We start from the raw sequence: 25,340 nt of genomic DNA, 5'->3' as shown, positions 1-25,340 counted from the left end.
CAAATCCAAAATAAAAGTTCACTAGTACTCAAAACAACTGAATCTAAAGCAGCTAATCTCGTGACAGTGGAAGCTAGACTCGAAGTGAGGACTCCCCATCTCGTCCCCATAGCTAAAGACCATCATCACTTGTCACAATCTACTCACCATCTCCGAATGGATCACCACAGATTTTACCAAACAACAACGGGGTCAATTCACTGCATAATAAAAATAAAACATAGTAAGATAAAGATAAACAGTTGTTCCACAATCTACCTCCAACTCCCTATCACATCTCATAACTGACTACACGCTCAAGTGTGTAGCTAAAGTGTGTAGCCCTGCCAGTGGGGGACTGCACCCTTGCCCACCCAAGCCCCGCTCATCAACGAGTGAAAACCCTTTTCATTAATGTGCACATCCCCTGCTATGGCGGGTTCCACAGAGGGCGAATCAAGGGCGTGAAGCCACTCCCGCAAGTGACTCCACTCAGCCGAGGATGCACCTCGCAACAACACCAACCATATCATCACCAAAACCCATACACCAATCCACCAAAAACAATCAATCAACAGCATGAATCAAATCAATCAATCACAACAATGCATTAAATCAATTATACAGTAAACCGAGTAGGGAAACCCTACCTTAGCACGAATCTGACACGAGGCAATCAAGTAAGCTAAAATAGCTCCTCTACGAAGTATCCACCTAACAATAATCATACAATTGGATCACAAACATGCACAACAACCCCTTTCCCCCAAATCATAAAACTAGGGCAAAACCTTAAAAGACAAATTGACAAACTTGTAGAACTAGAGGCTTACCGACACAATCAACACAAAAGAAGGATGAACAAGACTCACGAACAATCCGCGAACTTGAGAGAGATTAGTGGTGATTAGAGTTACGTTGAAAGTTTAGGTTTTGGTAAAAGTGATTAAGAAACTGTAAATCCCGTTTATATAACTCTAATCCTCTCTAAATCAAACAGCGGAAATAAACAACGTCAGACCGGATACTCGGTCGAGTATAGAGTATACTCGGCCGAGTATCCACTACTCGGTCGAGTATTCCCATACTCGGCTGAGTATTCCTGGACAGTAGCCTGACCAGAAATACACGACGCATTACTCGGCCGAGTAAGCCATATTCGGCCGAGTAACATGCTTAGAAAACCATAGTAGTACAACAAAGACAACCTAAACACGAATATTGTCCAAGCAAGGCTTTGTAACGTACAATATTTCATAGGGAGTAAGACCATTGAGAATGCGAGTTGGAGTACGATTAATTAAATATGCCGCTGTGAGCACACATTCCCCTCAAAATTCGATAGGCAAATCAGCTTGGAAACGAGGGGCTCTAACTTTTTCTAAAATGTGTCGATGTTTTAGTTCTACCCTTCCATTATGTTGTGGGGTATCTATGTTTCTTGTCTAAAATATCATACTATGTTGACTGTAGTATTCTTTTATTGTACCGGAAAGAAACTCCGTGTCATTATCGCTTTGTACCACTTTTACTTGTTTACCAAACTGAGTTAAGGTCATCTGACAAAAAATATTCATTAGTTGGCTTACTTCTCCTCTATCTTTCATAAGGTATACCCATACTCCCCGACTACAGTCATCTACAATGGTCAGAAAATAATGGGCACCTGACAGGCTACTCGTAGTATAGGGACCCCATATGTCACAATGAATTAAGTACAAACAAAACAACACTTCTTTTATTATTCAACTTAAAAACGGATCATGTTTGTTTAGCACGGCAATATGGTTCACAAACGTCACAAGAGTTCCAAATTAAATTATTGCCAACCAAACTAGAAAAAGAAGATAAAATACTACTAGACGGATGACCTAGTCTCCTGTGCCAAAGACGAACGCTACTATTTGTTCGAGTTGTTGCGACGCTTTCTCGATCATGGCTTAAGTAATAAACCCTCTTCTTTGTGCTCACCCCGTCCAATCGTCATTCTCGTAGATTGGTCCTGTATGACACAATAGGCAGGGAAAAATGTCACAACACAATTATTTTCTTTAATTAATTGTTTCATTGAAATTAAATCACAAGTTAAATTTGGAACATATAGAACGTCCTTTAGGACGAAATTATCACTTAAAACGATTGGTCCATGCTCCTGAGCAAAGATATGCATTCCATTCGATAGTGAAACGGTGGAAGGTGCTTCTTTTCTTACATTCGTAAGCAATGTTCGTTGTCCTGTCATGTGGTGCGAAGCACCACTATCTAATAACCAATTGCTAACTATCGTATTTATCATACTTGCAATCTTTTGATTACCGTCTGATGACCTTGCCCCCAACAAGGTTCCTAATTGAGTTACTTCCTCGGCTGTGAATGCGTGCTTTGACTCCGTTTCACTTGCTAAAGTGGCATTGGCTACTTGAAAATTGTTTGCTTGTCCTCTGCCACCATGTCCGTATCCACAACCCCCTCGGCGTCCACGGCCTCGTCCTCAGCCTGGGAATTTTTCAGGATATTTCTCCCAATAGTTATCCTCCGTGTGGTACCATTTGTTGTAGTACGTACACCGGACCGGAGGTACTTCCCCTGCTTCTTTGTTCGAACCAAGACCACATCCTCTGCCTTCTTCATGAGTCGTTCTAACTGCCATTGTTGCATCATTGATTTCATCTTTATGCTTGGTCACGACTCTCTGTCTTTCCTCCCGTAATACAGGCGCATATGCCCTACTAAGAAACGTTATATCATCCACCATCAACAAATTTGTTCGGATGTGTCCATAAAGACTGGTGTCGAGTCCCATAAAACTGATGAACTTTTTCTTCTTCGTGTTCCTTAGTTAGGGTCGTTGCTGTTCTGCAAGTGCATTGAGGAACATGGGTGTAATTTCCGAGCTCGTCCCAAATTGCTTTCAGCCGGGTATAGTACTCTACAATGGACTAATTCTTCTCTTGAATACACTCATTTAATTCGTTTTCAACTGATGTACACAGGGTGCATTACCAATCGAATAACGCTCTTTTAGTTCCTTCCAAATTTCCGTTACGGAGCCTGAAAACGAGATGCTTGGATGAAGTTTAGGTTCGATGACGTTTCTCAACCAAGCTTTAACCATGGCGTTGCATTGACGCCAGGCAAACGCTACACGGATCTCTTCCTCCCCTGGATTGACTTGCGGTTTCTTCACCATCGTCTCGACGACCCCAATTTATTTTTTTGCATCGAGTCAGTTTCATACTGCATCTGCCGAAAGCTCATAATTTTCACCATTAAAAAGCGTTTGTGTTAGCATCAAACTCGCACTATTAGATGGGTGGAGGTATAACGGCGATGTTGGAGCAATTTGTTCGACTGTCTTGCTTCCGTGCTTTCCATCGCTTCATTTACTTTGTGCCCCTAGCATGGTTTGATGTTATGATAAAAAAAACGATTCTGGTAATTTTTGCGGAATTTTGCTCAGGATCAAATTGCTCTTGATGCCATAAAGAATTGGAAAGGCAGTGATCGATATGGAGAATTTTGTGTGTATTCAATTGATTCAGAACTAATACAATGAGACGATATTTTATATATATATATATATATATATATATATATATATATAGTATTAGGATCATATGATCCCCTCCTTCCCTTGAGTCCATAAGTCTCATTATAAGCCTTTGAATCTTAAAAATGGAGGGCTAAGATGAAAAGCTAAAAAAAAGGATTAATGATCTAATTTAACCCTTTCTCTCTCATTCTCATACTAATTACACAACCCACACTAATTATTCGCTAATTCACTATATATGATTTTCTTTCCACTCACTTCTCTCTCATCTCACATAATTCATCCTTCACCTCTCTCAAACCCCAAATAATTCAGAAAAATCGTCAAATAATTCAAAACCCCAAAATATCTCCTCTCCCTTCCTCACCAACCCACTACCCACAAACCACTCACACCCACCACCAGACTGACACTGCCACCTCCGACGGCTACCGCCTCACCCTCACCCTAATATAGTTTGTGTACTCATGTAGTTCTTATATTCATCGTGTTAGAACTCCAGTGGTTTTTTGTATAACTCTTTGACAATTTCCTGCAGCATCAGGTAACAGAGTACATAACTCCTGTAATTCTAACCCTAAATTTTGCATAAAAAATATTACTAAACAACCAATTTTGATATAGTTATTCATGTTATAGCGAAAGTTATACATTCATTAAGTGAAGTTATAGGATTTGGAGGGTTATACATTCTCTGCTTAGAGTTGTACATTATATGATTAGAGTTATACAGTTTGTGTCTAGAGTTGTACATTATATGTTGTAGAGTTCTTCATTATATGCTAAGAGTTATACATTGTCTGACTAGAGTTATACATTCTGAAAACTAAAGTAATACAGTCTACAATATATAAATCTAGACATATAATGTATAACTCTTAGCATATAATGAAAATATATAAACATATAATGTATAATTCTAGACACAGAGTTATACATTATATGCCTAGAGTTATACAGTCTGTGTCTAGAGTCATACATTATATACCTAGAGTTATACAGTCTGTGTCTAGAGTTATACAGTATACGCCTAGAGTTATACAGTCTGTGCCTAGAGTTATACATTCTATGCTTGGAGTTACAGAGTAAATGCTGATGCGTGTCCAAAATATGATGTTTTACACCCTATTTTACACGCATTTCAGAGCTCAATTGTGTAGTTTATTCTACAATATTCCCTATTTCCGTCTACTTTCGTGTTTTTGTGTATTATTGCAGAAATATGAAGAATTCAGCGGAAAATGAGCCGAATCCGTCCCCGAGTATTTATCATAGGACCTGACATGAAGTAGTGACTCGAGAGATGAACTTGGTGCGCGTTTCAAGGCCTAAAAGATAGCAAAAGCATGGTTGCGTACAAGTTGCAAAGCTTAAACAAGCGAATAAGTGCTTCTCGACATTGCAGCCTTATTCAGATGGCTATATCTCGAGTTCTATAGCAGATAATCGACAGATTGCACTTGGAGGTGAAAGCTTACCCTCTTAGCTTTCCAACGCCGCGTAGAACGCCTGACTTGACCAAGTAACGAAGAAATGGCAGCCGTTTTAAGATCGGTGCGCGCTTCAGGAATCGTCAGAATGCATTACTGTACAACGCCTGTGGTCGATCGACTGGTCCCAGTGGTCGATCGACCACCCCTCGACTCTGACGCAAATTAAGAACGAGAATTAGAAAGCCCAATTGTAATTAGTTTTTAGGTTTTTGCATGACATCTCTATAAATAGGACCTCAAACATCAGTTTTGGGGACGCATTCAGTAGGGGTTAATCCCCTCTACTGATTTGACTTTATCGTTTAGATTCAATTATAATTAGTTTAGAGTTTTCTATAAAAGCTTCCTTTTGCAACCGGATTCTTCCTGCCTTTATTTTATTCGGTATTTCTACTCTTTATTTCAGTATTATTTCAATTCATTCAGTAGTTAGATTGTTAGTTTAGATCTCAAACCTTTAATTCAATTGTTGCAAGTTTATGATTCAAGTAGTTTAGTTATGCCTTCGCTATTCGTTTTTATCGCTTTATTAGTCGTAGTTAGAATTAATATGCGTAGCTAGAAACCCCGTGCTAAGATGTGAGGGGACCTGCGGCGAAGACGACACAGAATAAGTGACCTGATGTCGGCCTTTGGTCGATCGACTGGATTAGTCAGTCGATCGACTGGACCTGTTGGTCGATCGACTAGCTTAGCTGGTCGATCGACTAACGCGCGATAGTTTAGCTTTCGTTTCAATGTTTTAATTGCAATATTTGACAACGAGACCGAGAAGAGACTTGTTAAATACTTAGGAATTGACCAACCCACAGATCGAGAGATAGGGAAGGTAAATTGACTAAATTGAAACGACTAAATTTTACTAAGATCGAAAGATAGGTAAAGTTTAGGCATTAGGAATCACTTTTCATGGCGAGAGCTAGTATTAGTGAGGCCTAGGGACCAGTAGCATAGGCTGAGAGGCGCTACTAGTTAAGAATGGACCGAGAGGACTTCTTATTTTCCCACCAATCGTGATTATTCAGACTTACTTAGGAACCTATCGTCGTAGCTGCAGTGAACCGACCGTCTTAGCATTCTTTTTAATATTGTTTACATCTCTTTAAATTACCTGCTTTAAATTATTTGCACTTAGTTTAGATTTATTTTATTTGCATTTAGATTAGTTTTAATTCAATTCAACCTCCCCTTACTCTATAGACTAAATTAAACAGATGAATCTCATTTGCCTCCCTGTGGTTTGACCCTGCTTACCGCTAACTTCTGTTAGTAGTAATTAGGTTTATAAATTTAACTTTGATACTAAACGACGATATCAAATTTTGGCGCCGTTGCCGGGGAGGCAGCGTAGTTTTATCTTTTTTATTTAGTTTATTTCTTGTCTCAAGGAGCTTCGGTTCCTTGAGACCGTTCTCATGTCTTTCCTTCTGAGATTTCCGCAGGGAGAAGACGAGATTTTTGGTGCTTATTTAGCCAGGTTTTTGGAGTGGCTCGAACCCAGACGGGGAATTCATACTGGACTCCAACTATGCTGGACTATCATCCATGGAATGAATGACCCTACGCGAGCATACCTTGAATCTATTGGTAAGTGGGATTTCGAAGGAGTCCCCGTGAGTGAGGTATTAGAATTTTTTGATTGGTTTGCTGCTGAAACTCGTAAACCTGACTTTTCTCTTCATGTTAACTTGAATGAAGGGGTGGGTGAGACCTTAGAAACCAATCTAGGAAATGCTGACGGAGACATAGAGGAGACCACTAGCGTGGTTGACAATCCTTTTTATGAGGATAGTCAACAACCCCTTTATGATTCTTACACAGATAGTGAGGATGATTTGGAGGCTCTCTTTGAGAATCTCCATCTTGACGAGTCTAGCGATGCGGAGAGTGAGGAGGTAGATTTAGACAGTCTTGAGGTCAAATGGGATACTTATGATGATATAGATGATGAGCCTATTTTAGGAGACCTCATTGACCCATTTGACTTTACATCCCCATGCATTTGGGACGATTATCCACCTTCACCTTTAGTTGACCAGACTCCTTCACCTCACAGTTCTTACCCGTCTGAGCATTTAAATTCTACTCGCATTGTTTTTGGGTTGAATTCTGTTGAGCTCTCTTGTTCTCCACCTGCGGTTAATTTGAGCTTCTATATTCCACCCTTAGCTGGAGGGAGGAATAATTTTGTGAATGATTTTAGGAGCTGTCATAGGAAATTTGTTAGGCTTAAATGTTATTTTATTTTACTTTCCTATGTTATTGTTGTCTTATGGTGCTACTTACAGTTTTGTATAGCACATGCTCAGCTATTTGATAGGTTGCTGCGAGCTTTGAGCTGCTTTGATTGGGTTCAATTAGAGTAGTTGGCTGAAAAAGAGGTCGAGCGGGACCTGACTGAAACCAGCGCTAGCCGGGAGGCAACCCGGAGTGTGTTTCTTATTTAGTTTAGTTTTTTTTCCGTCTTTGGACTTTACAATTGGGTTTAGCGCAAATTTTGGGCGCGTATTTATGTGCACTTGGAGGTATTTAGACCAAATTAACTAAATTCATTGAGTTAATTCGAAGAAGAGATCTATTTTGTCAGGTAGGCCAGTCGATCGACTGACTTAGTTGGTCGATCGACTGCCATATGCAGTACAGTAGCTTTTGTTCATCGAGCACTGGTCGATCGACAGGTGCCATGGGTCGATCGACCAGTATTGCTGTTGTTCCTTTTCTTCTATTTTTATTCTTTGCACGTAATTTCCGTCCCATTTTTGTTTTTCTCGGATTATGCACGGTATTATTTGTCTTTTCAGGTACCTTACGGTAGCACTGCTGGCTCCCGAAACCTCCTAGCTCACGCGAGTTTGGGGAGGTTTCCTTTAAAGCGCTTAAAATCTTGTGAGTTTCCGAGTTTAACTTCATGTTTTGTTTAGTTAGTTATCGCAACTCCCCATTTCCTTTCGCTTCTTTATACTATGATTTCGCACAATGAGGGCATTGTGTGATTTGGTTTGGGGAAGGGTTTTGCGTTGGATCCATTCTGTTTTGCATTCACGTTTAGTTTTTGTCTTGCATCGTTGTTTATTTTCTCTCTTATATACAAAAATTCAAAAAAATTGAAAAATTTCAAAAATTTCAAATGCACGTTTATTTTAGCATGTAGGTCGAGTCGGAACGGTAGTATTTTAATGATGACATTGCATTTGCATTTGTTTATGCATAAGCCGTGCTCAATTGACATATTATTAGTAGAATCACATATGCATAATCTACGAGTTTTCGTTAATTTATTCGCTGAATCTTTAAACTTGACTTAGATTTTTGGCAAACTACATAATTTTCTGAGTTTTAGAGCTTTATAACTATTGTCATCCATGACCAGTTTATTTAGAATGTGAGTAGTACTCCTTATGAGACACGTTATATCAATATGCATAAATATGAACTTAATCTGCTTAATACCTGTATGCATTCGGTTTGTGGTTTGTTGACACATGTGGAAGAGGTTCCCTTTTATTCATTTTACCCATAAGATCCACAAAAGCCAAAATAGCCCTTTTGTCCCAAAGCTACATTCCATATTTAGCCTATCCTTGCTGAGCTAGTATTGGTAGTCGTACGGGAATATTTTATTGCATTTTGGTTTTTATGTCTCGTGTTGAGAATATGTTGGTGAAATGTTGAAGGGAAAGAAAAAAAGAAAAAAAAAAAAAGAAAACAGGAATTCGAAAAAAAAAAGGATCAGTCGATCGACCGTCCCACTTGGTCTATCGACTGCTTGCTGCAGTAGCGAAAGAAAATTCGAAAAATCACATGGTTTTTATTATCATTAGATGGTGATTTTGTTCCTATGTTGCGATTAATATCATTTGGGGAATTAATATTTTATGGAGATTGTGAGAATTGTGCTAGTATAAGCACCGTTTTGATTTATTTTGAGTATGAAGTTGGGATGTTATTATAATTTGGTTTTCAGTAATTACTAGCTTGGCTATAACTCTGCTTTCTCAAATTTATTTTAGCCCCTTCTTACCCATAACTCACATATCCGAATTTACCTCGGCATGTGTCAATGGTCTTTAATGGTTGGAATGCATATGTACGGTTGTAGAGATCATTTTCATATTAGATTGCAGGCATGTTTTTATAGGTCGTAGTTAGGTGAGAGTCATTACAAAATTACTTCTTTCTATCTTTTACATATATTCACCTATGCTTATTTTTGTGATCTGAGCGACTCGTGAGAGTCCAATTTGATAAGTCTCTACGGTCAACGGTTCGACAGCTTTTAACGACATCATAACTCGTTTGCATGATTCATATTGCTAGTTGATTGTCAATTGTTGCATTAAATTGGTTTAGGCATTACAGTTTGCATTTCGCTCTAAGAATGAATGCGTTCCAATAGGTTTTAGGATCGAGTCTAGTTCTTGCTTGGGGACAAGTAAGGGTTTGGTTTGGGGAAGTGATGTGTGTCCAAAATATGATATTTTACACCCTATTTTACACGCATTTCAGAGCTCAATTGTGTAGTTTATTCTACGATATTCCTTATCTCCGTCTACTTTCGTGTTTTTGTGTATTATTGCAGAAATATGAAGAATTCAGCGGAAAATGAGCCGAATCCGTCCCCGAGTATTTATAACAGGACCTGACATGAAGTAGTGACTCGAGAGATGAACTTGGTGCGCGTTTCAAGGCCTAAAAGATACCAAAAGCATGGTTGCGTAGAAGTTGAAAAGCTTAAACAAGCGAAGAAGTGCTTCTCAACATTGCAGCCTTATTCAGATGGCTATATCTCGAGTTCTAGAGCAGATAATCGACTGATTCCACTTATATATGAAAGCTTATCCTCTTAGCTTTCCAACGCCGCGTAGAACGCCTGATTTGACCAAGCAACGAAGAAATGACAGCTGTTTTAAGATCGGTGCGCGCTGCAGGAATCGTCAGAATGCATTACCGTACAGCCTCTGTGGTCGATAGACTGGTCCCAGTGGTCGATCGACCACCCCTCGACTCTGACGCAAGTTAAGAACGAGAATTAGAAAGCCCAATTGTAATTAGTTTTTAGGTTTTTGCGTGACATCTCTATAAATAGGACCTCGAACATCAGTTTTGGGGACGCATTCAGTAGGGGTTAATCCCGTCTACTGATTTGACTTTATCGTTTAGATTCAATTATAATTAGTTTAGAGTTTTCAATACAAGCTTCCTTTTGCAACCGAATTCGTCCTGCCTTTCTTTTATTCGGTATTTCTGCTCTTTATTTCAGTATTATTTCAATTCATTCAGTAGTTAGATTGTTAGTTTAGATCCCAAACCTTTAATTCAATTGTTGCAAGTTTATAATTCAAGTAGTTTAGTTATGTCTTCGCTATTCGTTTTTATCGCTTTATTAGTCGTAGTTAGAATTAATATGCGTAGCTAGAAACCCCGTGCTAAGATGCGAGGTGACCTGCAGCGAAGACGACGCAGAATAAGTGACCTGATGTCGGCCTTTGGTCGATCAACTGGATTATTCAGTCGATCGACTGGACCTGTTGGTCGATCGACTAGCTTAGCTGGTCGATCGACTGACGTGCGATAGTTTAGCTTTCGTTTCAAAGTTTTAATTGCAATATTTGACAACGAGACCGAGAGGAGACTTGTTAAATACTTAGGAATTGACCAACCCACAGATCGAGAGATAGGGAAGGGAAATTGACTAAATTGAAACAACTAAATTTTACTAAGATCGAAAGATAGGTAAAGTTTAGGCATTAGGAATCACTTTTCATGGCGAGAGCTAGTATTAGTGAGGCCTAGGGACCAGTAGCATAGGCTGAGAGGCGCTACTAGTTAAGAATGGACCGAGAGGACTTCTTATTTTCCCACCAATCGTGATTATTCAGACTTACTTAGGAACCTATCGTCGTAGCTGCAGTGAACCGACCGTCTTAGCATTCTTTTTAATATTGTTTACATCTCTTTAAATTACCTGCTTTAAATTATTTGCACTTAGTTTAGATTTATTTTATTTGCATTTAGATTAGTTTTAATTCAATTCAACCCCCCTTACTCTATAGACTAAATTAAACAGATGAATCTCATTTGCCTCCCTGTGGTTCGACCCTGCGTACCGCTAACTTCTGTTACTAGTAATTAGGTTTATAAATTTAACTTTGATACTAAATGACGGTATCAAATGCTAAGGGGTTATACATTCTATGCTTGGAGTTATATATTTTTTAATCATTTCATGGATGTTTGATTCTACTCAGATGGTCGTAAGGAAGCGGAAACTGAGTATTGTAAGCATTTCGCAGCGGAGTTTACACCTTGTGTAGGAAAAATTTTTTTTGAAATCGACGAGGCAGTGACATTCTATAACATTTATGCATTGGCGTCCGGGTTTGATGTTCGGAAGTATACGACGAAAAAATGGCGCGACGGTGAAATCAAGTCAAAGTTGCTGGTTTGCAACAGAGAGGGATTCACATATGTCCCAAAAAACGAGGCAGTAATTAAAAAAATGAGACCGGGATTAGGGAAGAAGAAATGCAATGGGGATTAAAAACTACGAAACAGAGGAAATATACAGTCAAGAGGGTAGGGTGTAAAGCACATGTCAGGCTATTTATGAAAAATGGAGTATTAGTAATTGACCGATTCCACATGGGGCATAATCACGAGCTTGTATCTAGTGAGGATCGTCAGTTTCAAAAGATGCCGCGGAACATAGAAGATTTTCACAAGTACTTGATAATGTACAACTCAAGGGTTAGTTTACTATTAATCAAACCTCCACTAATTGAATGGCAACCTTCTAAAGTTATACACCGAGATCTTAGAGTTATGTAAACCTCGAGTAATTGTTTGTGAAACTTCTAAATATTTTTTAAAATTCTAGAATAATTTATAACAGCCTTAGAGTTATATATAAAGTTGTGAGAGTTATACATAATCGCAGTGAAGGTTATACTTTCAGACGTAAGAGTTATAAATAATAAGAAGTTGCACAATCAATCAATGGAGTTATGCATATGTTTCATGAAGTTATATGAAAAGGTGTAAGAGTTATAGTTGAGGAAGTCTTGATTATTACTCAGCACTGATCAAGATTTGTTGTCCACTGCAGTTGAGGATAGGAGCAACTTGGACGTACAACATGTGTAAGGAACACGTAAACGGGTTCGAGAACATTGGTGCATCTTTAACTGATTTTAAGAACTTCCACCGAGATGTGAAATGCTTCATCCATAAACGGGACGGTCAATTGTTCATAGACCGTTCAAGAATATGGCACAAAATAGGCAGGGTTTTATTTTGATTATGAAGTTGACAAGGATAATAGCCTTCGAAGGGCAATGGGAAATTTTGTAACCGCTAGAAGGAACTACTCCGTTTTTGGAGATGCAGTGTCGTATGACCCAACATACTCAACAAACAAGTACGATATGATTTTCATGCCATTCACTGGCATAGATCACCATAAGCGATCAGTAACATTCTGTGGGGCATTGATTGCCCATGAAGACCATGAATCCTTCCAGTGAGTTTTCAACAGGTTTTTGAATGTTATGGGTGGAAAAGAGCCCAAGTACATTATCACAGATCAGGATGCGGGCATTATTAAGGCCGTACCCCCTGCCTTGAAGACTTCACGCCACCGATTTTGCATATGGCATATAATGAACAAGGTGTCATCGAAGTTCGGGGTGACAAGGGAGGATTATAAGGAGTTCCTTCAGAAATTGAACAACATTATATGGGACGACAACCTAGAAGCAGACGACTTTGACGCTAGGTGGGCAGAAATAATGGAAGTACATGGTCTTGTGAACGAAGAGTGGTTTACAGAAGCGTACGATAAAAGGAGCCAATGGGTGATGGCGCATTGCAGGGACTTGAACATGGGTGGTGTAATGAGGACAACCCAGAGATCAGAGAGCATTAATAGTTTTTTTAAGAAGTTTGAGCAGAAGTCAGGTACGTTAGTGGAGTTTTAGATGCGTTTTGAAAGCGCTATGGACCATCAACGGCATACACAGAAGAGACTTGACCATGAAAACCGACACTCAACACCAGCAAGGGGGACGCATTTACCCATAGAGGAATATGCGTCAAATGTTTATACCCGTGAGGTTTTCAAGGAATTCCAACTGAAGGTCATTTGCTCAAACGATACATGTAAGACCGGGGGCTATACTGAAGTCGATGGAGTTGAAGTGATTGTCGTTAAGGATTCAATCAGAGAGAAAAGTTTCAACGTAGAGTACAATCCAGGTAACAACATTTTGGCATAATCTTTATCTATGTGGTAGTTCACTGAAGTTGCTAGATATCGTGCCAAAGTTACATTGTCTGAACTTAGAAGTTATACAATTGTTCACCGAATCTGAGTTATCTCGTTGTATAAATCTGACTACATTTTGAATAACTTTAGTTTTCAGAATGTATAACTCTTGTTATTATATGTATAACTCTACTTGCAGAATGTATAACTCTTGTTGCCATATGTATAACTCTACTTGCAGAATGTATAACTCTTGTTGCCATATGTATAACTCTACTTTCAGAATAACTTTAGAAGTTATACAATTGTTCACTGAACTGCAGTTATTTGTAGTATAAATCTGATTACATTTTGAATAACTTTAGCTTTCAGAATGTATAACTCTTGTTATTATATGTATATCTCTACTTGCAGAATGTATAACTCTTGTTGCTATATGTATAACTCTACCTTGATAATGTTTAACTCTTATTATTATATGTATAAGACTACTATATGGATGGAGACATTATTTAGATGACAGTAACTTCATAATTTAATTTGATTACAGGGACACTGGCTACACGGTGCAGCTGTATGATGTTTGAAAGGATGGGAATTTTGTGCCGACATATAGTATGGATTTTGTCGGCTAACGGCAAGAAGACAATTCCAGATGATTAAGTTTCTACAAGATGGAGAAAAGATGCATTGCAATTCAGATTATTAGAATGTGATGGTGAACAAACGGATTCAAATAGTAGCGCTGATAGAAAAGAAGTTGAGATGGTGAAGTTGTGGTCAGAAGTTCATGCGACCATTGGTTTACTTCGTGGCATGAGTGTGACTGAAGTTGTGAACTTAAGCTCCTTAATTAGACAGTTCAAGGAGAAAATGTTACCATACAAGAAAGATTTAACTAAGCAGCAGGAATTCGAGCAAATTCTTGGTTGCCCCGCCAGTGACGAGGTAACAATACTTCCACCAAAACAATCCAAAAACAAAGGCAGCGGTAAAAGAAAGGTGTCAGCTAAGGCTAAAGCCATTGCCTTGGCTTGTAAGCCAAAGCGCATGTGTAATAACTGCAAACAAATGACACACCACGACAAACGGAACTGCCCTAACCCATTTTCTGAGCATCCAACGTCTTCACCAGCATCTGAAGAAGAAGAAGAAGAAGAAGAAGAAGAAGAAGAAGAAGAAGAAGAAGAAGAAGAAGAAGAAGAAGAAGAAGAAGAAGAAGAAGAAGAAGAAGAAGAAGAAGAAGAAGAAGAAGAAGAAGAAGAAGAAGAAGAAGAAGAAGAAGAAGAAGAAGAAGAAGAAGAAGAAGAATAGAGAAACTTAACAGTTGTAGTAGTAGTAAAGTAGAAAAATACCTCCGTCTCAACAAATTATTTACAATCTATTTTTCTTTAAAAGGTAAAAAATCTGGTGAGACGGAAGGGGTATTCAGTAGCTAGCTTTTGTCTATTTTGAATGGAGTTTGCACTTAAATGATGTAATTTGGTAACTTCACCTTCCAGATTGTATAACTTCAGTAATATGAGTGTGAAATTTCAAGCTAATGTTGTATAAGTCTTTTACACAATTTGGATGACTTTGTCCGGAACCCATTTTGGTAGCTTGTTGTTCATGGCAAAAACTCCAATATTTAAAAGTTTGATAAAGAACGAATTATAACTTCAGTGGGTTTAAGTAAAACTCTTACCCATATATGGATAACTGTACTTCACAGAGTGTATAACTCTTATAATTATCTGTATAACACTTCTAATTATGTGTATCTTTTGCCCTTGTTTCTATAATTGTCGATATATTTGACTAAAATGTGTTGTATAATTCTTGTACACAATTTGTATAACTCTTGTTATTTTTTGTATAACTCATAACTGCCTATTAAATTTTGCCTTTTTCATAACTGCAGTCATGTGTTGTATAACTCTTGTACACAATTTGTATAACTTTACTTCACAGAGTGTATAACTCTTATACTTATCTGTATAACTTGGATTTTAATTATAACAGACCAAGATGGTATAATAACAATCTATTCCAAAAAATTTGTCTAAGTTTTTAAGGAGTTTCTTGACAACATACTAGAGTTGCAAAAACATAGACTACAAAATGAATGGAAATACATTCTATTTTTTCTCAGGTTTTTTCTCTGCTTTCCGCGCCATTTTTCGTCTGGCTTCTAGTTGCTTCAGGATCTGGTCTTTCTCGCCAATGAACCGTTGACCTTGGTCAGAACTCCTTGCCCGATGATGTTCATGTTAGCTAGGACAAGTGTCGCTGCCAGCTGGATTATCAAATATCGACGGTTCACCTTCCTCTTAAGAGCAACATGACCAAAACTATCACCCTCGTACATTAACATGTGCATCATTGTGAACAAGCCAGACTCGGTGTCGTTGATCGTTTGCTTATGCCAAGCAAACTGGACCTGACGAAACTGGTACTCCGGTAGGAATTTCCCTCTGTCCTCGTCCCTAGACTCTAGATAGTCGCTCATGAGGCTCGTCTGGCACAAACTAGAAACGTCAAAAAGTGAAATTGTAAAGCGGTAACAACACTTTTGAGTTGAACGTAATTACAATTTAATTCCACTTACAATTATGTGACACGCTTTGCATATCTCCGACTGGCCCGGATTTGAGTAGTACTTATTGTCAAGAAGATCAATCGTACGTGAATTAAAGTTGATACACGCACATGCATAATAGGCTTCAGTCTTAATGGGTACGAAGATTAAATCAGCCTTCAAGCTGAAATCAGATCCACTGTCGATTCTGAAGATGTCCCACACATTGTACAACCTTTCGGTGTTTTGTGTTTGTTGGACAGGGTTTCGTACAAAGTTCAAGATTATTTCCTGCTCAAGTAGAAGTATATGTATTAGAATACCAGAGGAGTTATAGGGGTTGTGAAATGGAGTTGCACAGTAACTCTTACAGCATATTGAAGTAAGACTAAGTTCATATTGGCTGTTAATAACTTCTCAAAACAAAATGCGTAACTCCATAGAGGGTATGTATAACTTTAGTCATATTTTCCACTGTGAAAGTTTTAAATATCATACCCTCAATGTATAACTCTAAAGAGGGTATGTGAAACTCGTATAGCATATTAAAGGATTGATTACAACCATACCATATGACGCATACCGAAGAAAGACGAACGAGAAAACGCGCACTCCTCTGCCTCCAAACGATTAAGCAACAAGGACCAACACTCAATCACTGAATCATCCATTGGCGTCTCAGGGAGCATGGACAACATTTGCAACCTATTAATTGTTGCGTGCCGGGAATAGTTCACAAGTAGTTCACTGTGGTTCAGACAGCAGGTGTTAATCAAGCTATAACGTCTACTAAATGGGAAGGTAACTGCTATTAAAATGACTGCATAACTTCAGTGATGAAACATATAACTGCATATTAGGAAGGTGTAACTCCATTAACAATATGTATAACTTTAGTTGGTAAAGTTATACATTTCATAGTTGAAGTTATACAAAGCATAAAACAGTACTCAAGTGGTTCTGTTGATTTTAGACAGCTTACCCATTTGGAAATTTGTAGTCATCAAGGAAAATGTAATCAGCCACTTGTTTGCGATACACCAGGATATCCTTAATTAATGCCTTCTTTAACTTGAGCATCTTAGCGACCACTGTAAGGTCGGCGTCTGGTTCCCCGCAATATGTGGTGCAACCAAGACCATCGCCCTTACCCCGGGAGCGGCTATTAACAGCTGAGAGGGCCCGACTAGACGACGTCTGGCCCAAGGCTGCTTTGGAAGGTGGAGTCTGATAGGTTGAACTGACTTTAGAGCAAGGGCGTTTAGCAAAATTGTTCTCTCCGGCGATTCCGACACCTCTCTTCCTTCCACTTGTGTTGCCAGCTAACCTATGTGCCTCACGCAGTGACTCCATTTCACGGTCTTTAACCTCCTTAAAAGCTGTTACCCTAGATAAGACAGCTTCCCTATCCACGTTAATGTCACTGAGGACAAGGGTGGCAGCAACTTCCGCTCGCATGAGGTCATTGCTGTCCTTTGTCCCTATGGTACACTCGAATGGCTCTCCACGGTATAGCAACATATGAAGCATGGCGTAAAGACCACAGTCATTGTCAGTATACCCTGCTTCCTACCAGTTGAATTTAATGTTTACAAAAGGAAACCCTTCAACTTTCTTCCCTTTGTCGAGCCCTTTGGAGACCATATACTTTCCCATCGCATCAGCCTGGCAGAAGTTAGGCAAGGCGTTTAAAAGAGGAAAACCAATTAACAAAACAATGGAGCTGAAAATTAATCTAGTCACCAGTTTTATAAGTCTTACAGTAATACGCGCAATCCCTCCATATGGTAATTTCAGAAGATCGCCGTCGTAAGAACGATTATCAAGGTACTCGATCTGCTCAGAGAGGAAATTTATGCAAATGCAAGAGTAGTGATCTTGATCTCCAGTTCTTACCGGGACGAAAACCTACAAACATGCACCAAAAGTCTAAGAGTTATAAAACATAATTAGAAGCTTAGAGGTATACATATTGTGCATAATTGGAACTATACATTGTATGGTTAGAGTTATACATTATATGTCTAGAGTTGTACATTCTATTTCTAGAGTTATACATTATATGCCTAGAGTTGTACAGTATATGCTCAGGGTTTTGATGAGTGGCTAACTTCAATCCATAACTCTAGGCATATAATGTATAACTCTAACCATACAATGTATAACTCACTGCACATAATGTACAACTGTAAGCATATACTGTATAAATCTAGGCATATGCTTACAGTTGCACATTATGTGTAGTGAGTTATACATTCTATGGTTAGAGTTATACATTCTATGCCTAGAGTTATGGAGTGAAGTTAGTCACTCATCAAAACTCTAAGCATATACTGTATAACTCTAGGCAAATAATGTATAACTCCAGTATGGAAATATCTCTATATTGATATCTGAGCTCACCATATCAGATTCTAGTTGGAATGGACTAGAACACGACTCTTGCCACATGTCCCACGAGGCACAAAAGCCTTCAGATTGATCAACAACCACGTTTTTTTTCCTGCCTTGCCCAATTGCAATTGCTAGGTCTAATAAAAATGATAGACGGGGGTTGTCAGCCTATATCACAAGTTACGTACATTTTGTCATAAAATAACTTGCGGAGTTCGAGCACACTTACAGCGTGGCCTAGGCCAAAGAAACAGCGCGAACTTGCAACAGCTGCGGTGTTCGCGTGCGTAAGCTGATTGAGTAGTACAGACCAGCAGTCGATGACATTGGTCATAATATGAAACCCGGGTATCAACGTCTGGAGATCAATACGCGTTATGCAATTTGGGGTGTTATATGTGACCAATTGTTCCCTACAAAGGATTGGCAAAATGAGACACGCAGCAAGTGTTGTTCATGACCTGTTTCACTGTCATATTGAAATATAGGTAAAACTTATCTTTTACTTACTCTTTATTATGGTCGTGGAATTGATCAAAGACGTAATCCATTACATCCTTCCTCACCCTGAAAACCGTCCTGAAACGTTTCTTATTAAATCGCAGCAATTGTGAGCATACGTGCTGGTCAGGTTCGGGTGCCCCACAATCCTCAGAACAACCTAGGTTCTTAGGTAAAATGTCTATACACGGAAAGGGGACAGTTGAATGAAGTAAGAAATGATGGTGGATCATGTCACAACGCGGCACATAAATAGGGGGCGTGGTGCAACCGGCTCCACCCTAGCACCAGCGATTTCAACTACCACACCTTCTTTGGCCGCACTAATCGTTCGCTCATCAACCCCGGCAAATGCCTCATTCACATCTGCCATGCTCATGAAAGTCAGAGGGATGTGATTTCCACTCCATTCCGTTGAAGGATCCCCCGGGGTGATCTCCGAACCATCGACAACAACTACGTTTTCACCCCCGTTTTTAGAATGTTGTTCAACATTCTCAATTACATCCTTTAGTACAGTGGCCTGAATGAAAAATAATAAAATTAAACACCATGCTTTTGTATCAGAAAAGTTACAGGTATAACTCAAAAAGTGATACAAAGAGGTCACAGAGTTACAGAAACAATGAATTACAGTTATACATAGAAGGGCAAGAGTTATACACATGTGTGAAGTATTACAAATATGCTATAAGAGTTATACATATTTGAGTTAGAGTTTTACACATATGGTTAAGAGTTGTACCAAACGGCCGTTGCAGTTGTACAGATTGAAAAATAAAGTTATACAAAGAGGCACTACAGTTACAAGGCCTCGTCATAAGTTTCAACAAAGTTATACATAATACACTTAGAGTTATACACGTAGAGTTAAAAAAAACGAATGTATAACAAGTATTTAGCACAAATTAACAAACTTACCTCGCCACCAAGACCACTCCCGTCCGCTGGAGGTCCACATAAAGCTTCCTTGATTTCAGCAGTAGAAAATATACACTCCATCAATTCTTGTGTATCCATTGGCAATGATGGGACCGTAGATTTTTCTATCTCCTTATCTGACGGTTGATGGTCTGACAATCTTTCAACATTTTCTTTTAATCCCTCCCGATGAACTTGCTCATGCACCTCATCACCTACCCCGGGCTGAGTTTCAGCATCCTCTGACTGTCAGTAAGCTTGGTTAATTTCTTCCACGGTGTACTTCGCCTCCAACAACAGCTCTCTGACAGTTTGGATGGGGGTGCCCACAACTTGATCCTCTAACCCTGGGCTAGCATCTGACAACGGATTAGAAACTACTGTAACACCTCCCACTTCCTCCATAATCTTTTACCATGAAACTGCAACTGATTTCGTTGGCGCGTCAGCTTTGTCTGACTCTCCACGCGGCTCAACACAAGGGTTACCACCCCTGCCACCCCCATCATTGGCGAGACTAGACAGAACTTCACTTATTTGACGCGTAGATGCATCAATTCCGTCATTTTTTTTGGGGACTCACTAACTACCTCTCCAAATGCAGGAGCGTTACCAACAGAAACCTTCAGCCTTTCTGCAATCTGTTCTGCTTCAGCGACGTACTTTTGAATTTTTTCACCCTCAAAGAATTCTTGAGAGGCCTAACTAGGATTTAGGTCCGTCGGATCACTAGTTACAGCTTTGATCCTTGCGGTTATATCTGCGTACCATGAATAGAACATAATAGCGTTCCTTTGCATCTGTAGATAAAGCTTGTGAGTACGCTGCATTGAAGAAGTACAGTAAGTTAGTTATATTATAATAGATGGGTTCGTTAAATTTGAAAAAGAATCAATCGCAAAATATATAATAGTTTGAACTTACATCGACAGCCCTAGCTTTCAATTCCTGGTCATCCTCGACACCTGTTGGTAGTTCAATCTGAATGAACTTCTTCTCAGAAGTTGAGCAGGAGAGAGGGGGTGGGGGGGCTGATAGCAACAGTAGTTTGGGTTCACGAGGGTCGCTGAGGCTGATACTGTCCAAACTCTTAATATAAGAGGGGTCTTGAAGGCACCTCGGATACCTGGTCTTAGACAAAGTTAAAGTACCCAATCCCCCTTGAGACACCTCAAATTTTACCCTATTTACAAGCGAAGTTTCATCCCAATGCTTAATCAAAGGCCTACCCTTGTAATCATATCGCTGAAAGTAGCTTATCATGAGGAAGGGGATATAGCCACCCAACATCGTTAACCCTATTTTACAGTTTGTCCCCGCTTTCACCATAATTTCCAAAATATAAGAGCACCAGTCAAAATGCGGAATAGCTTTAGGGTCTTCTACAGCCCTTAAAAGCTTCAAATCTATCCCGTTGTTTGGTGTGGGTGCGAGGAATGAAAACATAGAGAACAAAACAAATAGCCGGCAAAAATGATCGTCCGCCTCCTTGTACTCCATAAGTTCCTTGTGAACTTTCCCTAAACTTATTGAACTATTTGCTTTCTCCACCCCGTAAGCTTGCCGCCATTTGTCCTTCAGCTCCTTATTTTCGGGATCGTTGGACCCTTTCTGCGAACCAGTAGGTACCAACGGGAGACGGTTGGGTCCAAAAGGTATAAAAAAACAGTCATGCACGTCATGCTTACTGATCATAAACTCCTTCTTCGAGAAGCCCGAACACATATGACCCATCGAGAAGGACTCCAAGAATAGGCGAACGTGTGCAAGTGGGAAGCTGCTAATCTTAAGCTCCAAAAGGCCACGGACCCAATTTTCTTAACAAGCGGACACCGATCCTCATTAAGCTTTTCAATGAGAGAGACAAGCCTTTGAGGTCGACACGAAACCATGATTTCATGCATCCTCTTTACCCTTGGGCTTGGCCTCACCATCCGGGGAAAAACAAGGACAACACACAAAATTAGACATACCGTAGTTGCAATTAGAGATATTTGCAACAAAGAAAAGACATCTTGTGAATTAAAGTTATACAATAAATAGTCAGAGTTATACAAAATATAAGTAAAATTATACATTCTGATAGTAGCGTTAGTCAGAGAATATCAAGAGTTATACATTCTGACAGCAGAAGTTATTCAAAATGTAATCAGAGTTATACAACAAATGACTGCAGTTATAAAAAAGTTAAACTTTGAACCTTGGAATCAGGTCCCTTGTCAGTACTTGGTACATCATCCATCTGTAGGTGACAAACAATAGGGATTCAGATTATGTATAACCAAAATTCTGTAAAATCAAATTTCTGTAAAATCCAAAATTCTTTTCACCATTCAAAAGAAGATATAATTAGGAGAGTTATACAGAATAACATTAGAGTTATACATATAATAACAAAAGTTAGACAATCTGAAACTAAAGTTATATAATGGGTAACTCTAGCCATAGAATGTATAACTCTATTAATAAAATGTATAACTGTAAGCATATAATGTATAACTCCAAGTATATATTGTATAACTCTAGGCATATACTGTATAACTCTAGGCATATATTGTATAACTCCAGGTATAAAATGTACAACTCTAGGCATATATTGTATAATTTTAGGCATAGAAACTAAATAGAAGTAAAGTTATACATATAACAACAAGAGTTATACATTATTATTGCACGATTAACAGAATCAGTCCTTTTCCTCAAAGACATTATCGGGGATTATGTTTGCTCCTTGTACAGACTGATTATTCTAAATGACTGGTCCGTAGTACATGGAAGGACCACTTCTCTTGTATAGTAGTGTTACCGCCATGACTCAACCAGTTGTTCGGAATGATCAGGGTAATTAAGATAAACCCATTATGTATTCATTTAGTTTTCTGCGCGACTTATGACTCTGTTTGCACGTGACATTATGTTTAGGTCAGTAATATGGTCCAAGTGGGAGAATGTAAGAATTATCATATTAATTCTCTATTATGTGGACCTAATTACTGACGTCAGTCACTCTAATAGATAATAGCTAAATATGATATTTCGGGTTTTTAGTCGGAGTAATAGACTAAGTGGATTACGGTTAATGTTTACAGGCCATTAACATATTAGGTCCACTTATCTAATTATGCCCCTCTTGCCACCTATATAATAAAAGCTACACCTGTTTGTGGTTTTAACCTAATTCATATTCATTAAGAGAAACACACAAGAAGAGAATTAGAGAATAAGGAAGGTAGGAGAAGGCAAAAGATTGGAGTTTATCTTCTTGTTGATTTCAAGGAATCTCCTTATCAGATCTAATGACTACTCCACGTAAGTACTCATCTGTAATTATCATTGCAATCAAGATCCTCTAAATTTATGTTTACATGTGAAATTTATATAATGTATAGCTCTAACCATAGAATGTATTACTCTAACAATAAAATGTATAACTGTAAGCATATACAGTAAAATGTATAACTCCAGGAATAACTCTAGGTATAATTCTAGGTATAACTCCAGGCATCTAGTGTATAACTCCAAAGTATATACTGTATAATTCTAGGCATATACTGTATAACTCTAGGCATATACTGTATAACTCCAGGCATAAAATGTATAACTCTAGGCATATATTGTATAACTCTAGGCATAGAAACTAAATAGAAGTAGAGTTATACATATAACAATTAGAGTTTTACATTATGAAAGAAGAGTTGGTCACAGAATCAGAAGAGTTATACATCTAGTAACCAGAGTTATACATCTAGTAACCAGAGTTATACATATTGAGTACTAAAGTTATTCAAAACGTAGTAAGAGTTATACAACGACTGACTGCAGATAAATAAAAGTCAAAACTTTTAACCTGGGTATCAAGTCCTTTGTCAATACTTTCTACAACATCCATCTGTAGATGACAAACAATTGGGATTAAAATTATGCATATATTTAATTGAAGTTATACATCATTCTATAAGAGTTATACCAAAAAGACGAGATTTTTTACCTTTGATTCAGATTTCTTGGAAGTTTTCTTGGCAATTTTCTTGGCAAAAACCATTGTTAATTATCAAATGAACTCGTATTTGATCTGCACAACCATAATTAACAATTGAACAGATCAACAGCAGCAAACCCATAATTGAAAATTGAAAAATCAAATGAACTCGTTTTATAATAGTTTAACAAAGGTAATAATTAACAAAAAACAACGTACAGATCACTAAATAAGGAATGAAAAAAATACCTTATAAAAAAATGGTGACAGGCGAGTTTGCAGGCGAGTTAGAATTAATTGGTAGTGATGAAATTGGCGTGTGGAGTTATCAACAATGTGAAGAAAGAAAAAGGAAGACGAAATGACAGGAAATAGAGGGAAAAAAACGCAAGTTGTTTTTAATTATGTGGGAAATGATGACAGACTGATGGACATAACAGTAGCATGCATGGGTTAGTGTGTAAGAGGAGAGAGGTAAATCTGAAATATAAATTGAGTGGGGTTTTACTGCGCTTTTCCTGTGAAATCTTGGCCATTGGTTTGCTTGATCCAACAGCCCACATTAAGACTTATGGACTTAATATGATATAAGGGACTTAGTTGATCCTCTCTCTCTCTCTCTCTGTCTCTCTCTCTCTCTCTCTCTCTCTCTATATATATATATATATATATATATATATTTGGGATCCGGTGAGAACCAACAAGATAATGAGAACCATGAGAACCACTTATAATTGAACCAAACTTTGTAATTAACGCGGCCATCACCCAAACCCGTCCATCAAATTCATTTTGCGACTTTCCCTTTTTCACTCATCTCCCTCTCTCTCTCTTCGCGAAAACCGTTCTAGATCCTTCCTCCATTTTCGAGCATCACAAATCTTCCGATCAACTTCCTCGTCCATCAAAATCTTCGACGCTTTTTCCAGCAACAGATCTTGGTAATTCAACGAGGTAAACTTCCGATATTCATGATTAATTTTAATCAAAATTAGGGTTTCTGTGTTCCTGTCTTTGCAATTTTTATGTCGCCTAAATTAGTTGAACTTAAGCCTTCATTAATATTTTATATTCGGAATTATGAATTATGTTTGTCAAATTAGGTACATTAGTTGAAATCATGATATTAGGAACTGATTTTGCGAAATTAGGGTTTCAGTGTTTCTGTGTTTGTACTTTTTACATTTGTCGACCATATTAGTTGCATTTACGCCTTCATTAATGTGTTACAGTCGGAATAATGAATTATGTTTGTTAAATTAGGGTTTTGGTGAATTCGATTGGGGAAACTTGGATTTGACAACGACTAAAGACTAATAATTCAATTGATAAACCATACCCGAAATTAGGGTTACAGTGTTTCTGTGTTTGTAATTACGCAATAATCAAACCCTGATTCCCCATGTTGTTGATGTTTGTTCTGATTTTCTCTGAAATTGTTTAAATCTCAAGCTCAAACAATGCATACTAAGTAAAGCTACTAACGTTAGTAACTATTCCACTGACTCAAGTAACTTTTTACATATTTTCTCCATTTACAAGTATTCCTTCTTTTCAATTCTGCATACAAAAACATTAAAAAATGGAAAATTGGTGCAAAGGTTGGGTAGTCAATCGCGAGGAAGTAGAACAAGAACTTTTTATCCAACATTATGTCAAAGAGAAAACTGAGTCTTTGCCTTACCTTGGTCAAGTTA

Source organism: Silene latifolia, chromosome 11 (genome assembly GCF_048544455.1).
Source record: "Silene latifolia isolate original U9 population chromosome 11, ASM4854445v1, whole genome shotgun sequence".
NCBI classification, from domain to species: Eukaryota; Viridiplantae; Streptophyta; class Magnoliopsida; order Caryophyllales; family Caryophyllaceae; genus Silene; species Silene latifolia.
This window is presented reverse-complemented; position numbering follows the sequence as displayed.